A 6,351-nucleotide genomic window follows, 5' to 3' on the forward strand; every position below is an offset into this window, starting at 1 on the left:
ATAATGAATCAAAGCAACAGATATCGTGCTATAGGTTCGTGGCGCCCTCTTCCTTCATCACTGCTGACTTCCACGGTTGAGAAACTTAGAGCTACTGCCCCGCCCATTGCATCACCAAGCCCCACCCATCACCTCCCGTCCAGTGGCACACATGCGAAAGAGAAGTGAGACGTTCCCCCACAAAGAGTTCCACCAGAGGACAAGTATCCCTCGAAAGGGATGCGTTCTTCAAAAAACGCGCGTAAAACGAAATTTCGTAAATCGGAATGGCTTTTCCCGTAATTTTAATACCAACAGTTCGGGATGTGTTGCAGACAATCATTTCAACTCTGCTCGTAACCTAAACACTTTCAACAATACAAAAAGTAATACAGAACATAAATATTTAAAAACATTCAATGATATTTAATTTAAAAAAAATAATTCAGGGAACTCGTCAAAATATGTGCATGTTGTAATGACTCGAAGGAGGCGTTGCTGTTGCACGGCAGGAATGCCGTGACGCTGTTGCGGATGGATGACGCAGCCTCCTGGGTGCTTCTTGTTTGATCTCGTGGGACGTGCCGTGTAAAATATCGTCCACGCGGAAATTCGATTTAGTTAATCGAAAAGCGTCCATAATTTGTCCGTTGCGTTCACGGAAAATTTCGTAAACCAAACGTTTGTAAATCGAGGGATACCTGTATGAATGTATGTATGTATGTTGAACTTCTTTCGAACCCTACGTAGCCAACCGTACTAATCGGAGGAACTGGAAAACAACCGGTACCTTTCTTTAAAGAACTAGATAATCCAGCTCTTCATTTCAACTCCTGGATTATAAGACACACTGTTCCCCCCACTGGGCGAAGACCCCGGGGCCGGCACCAGGACACGCTGGCGGGACTATTTCGCTCGGCCGACCTGGGACCGCCTGGGAACTCACCAAGAAGAGCCAGGGATAGGGAGATTTGGACCGCCCTACTCAGCATGCTGCCGCCGTGACCTTCACCAGGACAAGTGGATTGATAAACGAAAAAACTATTCCCCTCTGAATTTTGGATCAAACGTTTGGAAGTGCGTCTTATAATCCGCTAGGAGTTTTTGTGTGTGTGTTACCAATTATGTGTGCGAGGGGTTAGTAACCCCTCCACCTAGCACTTATTCGTAGCAATAACCACGGTGACTTTAATGGGTCATGACACAGGCACTTGGGTTGGAGTGATTGGAAGGCATAAGCCAGATCAGCTCAATAACAATAGTACTATTATGTGACATCATTACAACTGTCTGGTCAAAAGGACGAGTTCCGCAGGAATGGAAGGATGCCCTGGTGGCTCCCATTTTTAAAAAGAGGGACCGCACTGATTGTAACAATTACCGGGACATCTCAAAATTTCCTTGCCTGGCATGCTGAGAGGCTTGTGGAGACCCAATATGGTTTCTGACCAGGGTGGTCCTGCACGCATGCCATTTTCTCTGTCTACTAAAGCAGAAGTGTTGGGAATTTCAACGATACCTACATCTGTGATTTATTGACCTGGTCAAGGCCTATGATACCATCAATATGTAGAGTAGAGATGTACGCAGTGCTCGCAGTTGAGCAGGTGCATTTGAGGACGAGCAGGTGTGCGCGTTGGAGCATGAGGTTGGCGCCGGAGAGACGGGAGATGGGGGCGATGATTATGGATTTATGAGTGTGAGAGGTGCCGTGGAGGCGACAGCCTAAGTGGGGAGAATGTGAGGACTCGGAATGAGGAGGGGTAGATAAGCGGGAGTGTGCGTGAGCAGAGCGGAGTTGTTCGGGGACCAAGAGAGAAGACATCTCGCCGCTGCCACTCGAGCCGTCAACGGGACCTCAACCCTCACGCCGTCGCCGGGCGGGTGTTGGCTGAACCCCCGCCCGGGACAGACGGGTGAGTGGGTATGGGGCGGCGTCGGAGAGGGCAGCGGTGAGATAGGAGAGAGTAGGTGAGATGCAGAGTAGGTGAGGTGCGGAATAGATGTGAGCAGGTAGTGGGAGAAGCAGAGTGTGTGGTGACAGTGGAAGGCAGTCATAGGAGTGCCTACAACGGGTGCGAGAGTAGGATTAATGAAGTGTAAACAGGCGACCTGTTACTCCGTGTCAGTGTGAGTAATTTCGAGACACTACAAATAGTCCAAGGCTCTGGGTTATTCAGCATGCTTTCGGAATCCCGGACCCTCTGCTCACAGCCATTATGGACCTTCATGATGATGGGCAGGACTGGATAAAGCTGCGTGGCCGAGTGTGGGAGCCATTTAATGTTAATTTTGGGGTGCAACGGGGATGCCCTCTAGCTCCTACACTAATTTACTTCTTGGATCACATAGTTCGAGAATCATTCCATGACTATACGAGTGGAATATCTATTTGGTACAGATACAAGATGAGGTTGATTGATGCTCTCGTGCGGTCAAGCAATGGCTTCCTGTTGGTCAACCATTTTATGTATGCTGACAATACTGTGTAACATTTTTTTGTTCCTGGTAGTAAGTGTTATTTGCTAATTGCTTATGCTTCAAAAGTACATAAAATTATTCCCCACAAACTTTTATGGCCAGGACAGTGATATTTTGAAATTTACCTATTTTCCAGAACATTCCAGAGAGATTCAGTGCTGAGTAAACTTGGAGTAACTTATAGAACATTCTAGAACTTTCCAGTAATATAAATCTATATATATGTAGTGTTTGACTTTACGCGGACAACTTCTGCCTTTCTTCAAACACCGCTTTATTTACATCATTCAACGTCCTCCACACTCCACAGTATCCTGGTCACCATGGCTCGCTCGCCGTGCTCCGCCCGTCTCGCTCACCACCTTTGTCTCCCCACTATCACTTCATTTCTCCGCACACAGCGTCTTCGCACACAGCGAGTCCCCGTTCAGCAACTCCGCACACAGCGTCTTCGCACACAGCGAGTCTCCGTTCAGCAGCTCCGCACACAGCGTCTTCAGCTCCGCTATTGCTACACTCTCTCCACTGCTGGCTATTCTCCTCAGCTCTTCCGCACACAGCGTCTTCGCACAAGCGAGTTTCCGTTCAGCAACTCGCACACAGCGTCTTCGCTCCGCTATCGCTACGCTCTCTCCACTGCTAACTACTTCGTCTTGCTTCAGCTCTACTAACGCTACGCTCACTCCACTCTAACTACTTTGTCTTGCTTCAGCTCCGCTAACGCTACGCTCACTCCACTGCTCACTACTTTGTCTTGCTTCAGCTCCGCTAACGCTATTCCAACTCCGTTTCCCACTCTGTCTCCAACTCTGTTCCGAACTCTGTTTCTACTCTGTTTCCAAACTCTGTTTCTAGACTCTGCTTCTACTCCGTTCCTAACTCTGCGTCTTCATTGTCCAGCTCCCAACTCCAACCCACATCTGTGTCTCCCCCAATTTATCCCCATTCTCATTATCGCTAATTAATTGGCCCGCGTGCCTCCGCACGCTTCACGTCCTCAAACACCTGTCCTTCTCCAGACATCCCGATGCCTCCTCGCCCTTTACAACAGCCACAGCCAATCACCGCCGTTGCTAATCCTCTGTCTTAATTGGCCCAACCGTTACCTCATCATTTCAGCCTTTGCACCTGGCTGTCCTAAGACGGCCCACACTGTTTACGCCTTCTCCATAGGCTGACCCCAGATAAACCCACACTGTCCGTGTGATCATGCAATCGTGCAGTTTCCACAACACACCTTCATACTCCACTACATCTATAAGTAAAAAATTGTCTGTTTGTGGGCTTGTTTGTGTGTTCGCGTGCTTGCGAACGATTTGCCTCTACAACGGTGGGGTTTATGTAAAAAAAAATAGCCAGATACCACGCCGTAAGCCCCACGGTGAGCAAGCGCTATTCCTTTTTCACATCCATCAACTTAAAATTAGTTTAATTAGCGATTTAGTGTGATCGTGCACGACCATACCAATTCACGCGCCTTTGGTGGGGGGGGGGGGGGCATGCCAAGTCGAACGCTTTCGGTGGGAGTGAGGGGGACATTTTCTTTCGCGTTAAAAATGCTATAAAAATACACTAAACGCTGACGTTAATTCTTCACTGTGTGATGCCCCCCCCAACCCGATGCGTGCAGTTATTACTACTATACACTTGCTAGATGCTATCACTATAGGCCGTAGATATTACTGCAGAGCGGCCGGAGAGATCGTGGCTGGGGTGGGGGGGTCAGGGGTAGCAGCCCAGCCCCAGCCTGCAAAGGTGCCACCTCGGCCGGCTGGACAATCAAGGCGAGGCCGGAGGCTCTACACGGGACTATGCCTCACCACGCCACTTTGTCAGGAAAGTACTTTGTGCTATAGAGTCCATAAATACTGTTTTAGAGTCAGCATGTACTATTGTAGTGATAGCAGGCACCACCACAGTCGGTAAGCACTGCTGTAATCATAGCAGGTACCACCACAGTCAGTATGCACTGCTGTAATCATACCAGATACCACCACAGTCGGTATGCACTGTTGTAATCATAGCAGGTACCACTGCAGTAAGTACGCACTGCTGTTAGATTTTTAAGAGTAGTTTTAAAAAAAAATTAAGACCCGGCCAACGCCGGGTACTTCACGCTAGTAGTAGTATAAATACAGGGGCCTTAAGCCCACCAGTTAAGTTCAGTTCCAGCTGCCTCAGTGGATACATATTTGCATTTTTCTGAGATGGCATCAAGAGGCTGCAAGCATCTGGCAGAAACATTTTGCGATGTCTGCAGCCAATTTATCAAGACAAGAGCGAAAAAGTACTCTGTGGAAGCATCTGCTAAGATGTGTGAGGCCTGCAAGGCATATTTCGGCATGCCTGTCAGGGATCAAAACAAACCCTGGGTACCTCATTTCACCAGCGAGCAATGCAAAAACACTCTGGAAGATAAGATGAACAATTGCTGCTCGGAATTGTATGCTATAAAATTTGTTAACATTTTCGAAATTGTAAAAGTTTTTAATTTTACATTTTTCATAAATTTCCAATGTTATTGAAAAACTATATCATATAGGATTTTTTTTGCAAGAATCTCTTACACATTAGTAATGGGTGAAATAAATGTATTTTTGTTGGATGGTAAAGAGGGGAAAGAGAGCCATGAAGTTCGCTATCCCAAGAATTTGGCGGAAACCCACTGCCCACTCAAGCAACTGCTACTTCTGCATGGTGGACCCTTCCAAATGTGCGACTGGCAAGAATGCACCTGCTATCACGTATCCGGACTTTCCTTCATCCATCGCCCCGGTGCCACACTGCCATGAGCTCCCCGTACCCACTCCTCCGGAGAGAGAGCAGCCGTCTTCAGAAGAAAGCAGCAAGTCAGAGAGCAAGGAAGACGTAGATCCAGATGACAATTTTAGAGGTGGAGCTGAGGACAGTATAACGAGAACATGATGGGAGTACATTAGGGGGCTGATTCGTGAAAGTGATTTACAGTATAATCGTAACCATCGAAAAACTACTCACTTCTAAATTTTTTGTTGTCATTTTTGTAATACTTTAGTATAAATACATGTTCATTTTTCTGACTTAAATAAATAGGTAAATTTCAAAATATCACTGTCCTGGTCACAAAAGCAAAGTTTGTGGGGAATAACAGCCATTGTCTATGCTTTTTAGGCATAAGCAATTACGAAATAACACTTACTACCCAGGAACAAAAATTGTGTTACATAGTGTCATTTGGCAATTGCTGCCCACTGCGTTGGAGATGCTACTGCTGAACCTGGAGCGTGCTACTAGGAGATGGGGCCTTGCCATAAGCCCCACAGAAAACAAAGCACCTGCCTGGGTATTTTATGTCATTGAATGCTCCCCTCCCCCCGCTCCCCATGAATTATGGGGAAGTTTCCGTACTTGGGTAGTATGCTTATGACCAGCTTCGGTTTGGCAGTAAAGGTCTCACTCCGAATCAGGAGAGCACCATTGTCATTCCATTAGCCGCGTAATGCTGTGAGGAAGCTACTTGGTCCATCGCTCCATGCAATGCTCTGGGTCTTCTCGGCCACTTATCTCGACACTTGTGAAAGGTGGAGCCCTCTCTGAAGGAACATCTGCGCCAGTTTGAAACGTTCAGGATAGCATGCCTACGATCCATCCTAGATTTAACCAGATTGGATTGTGTGAGCTCACAGATCTTTGAAAGATATGTACACAATCCCATCTGTGAGCCCCTCCGGCAGGTGAGGAGGCTGCGTTCGTTGGGTCATGTAGCCTGCATGCCCGAGCAGCTCATGTTTGGCCAAATAAATGGGGCTAAATGGGCGCGGCACGGGCTAGATAAGAGATGGACAGATGCGGTGCAGAAGGTCAAGGTTGGACTTGCTGATGGCGAATGGTACCAGCGGTGTCAAGAGCAGC

Source organism: Petromyzon marinus, chromosome 23 (assembly GCF_048934315.1).
Source record: "Petromyzon marinus isolate PM22_M1 ecotype Great Lakes invasive population chromosome 23, UKy_Petmar_22M1.pri1.0, whole genome shotgun sequence".
NCBI lineage: Eukaryota > Metazoa > Chordata > Hyperoartia > Petromyzontiformes > Petromyzontidae > Petromyzon > Petromyzon marinus.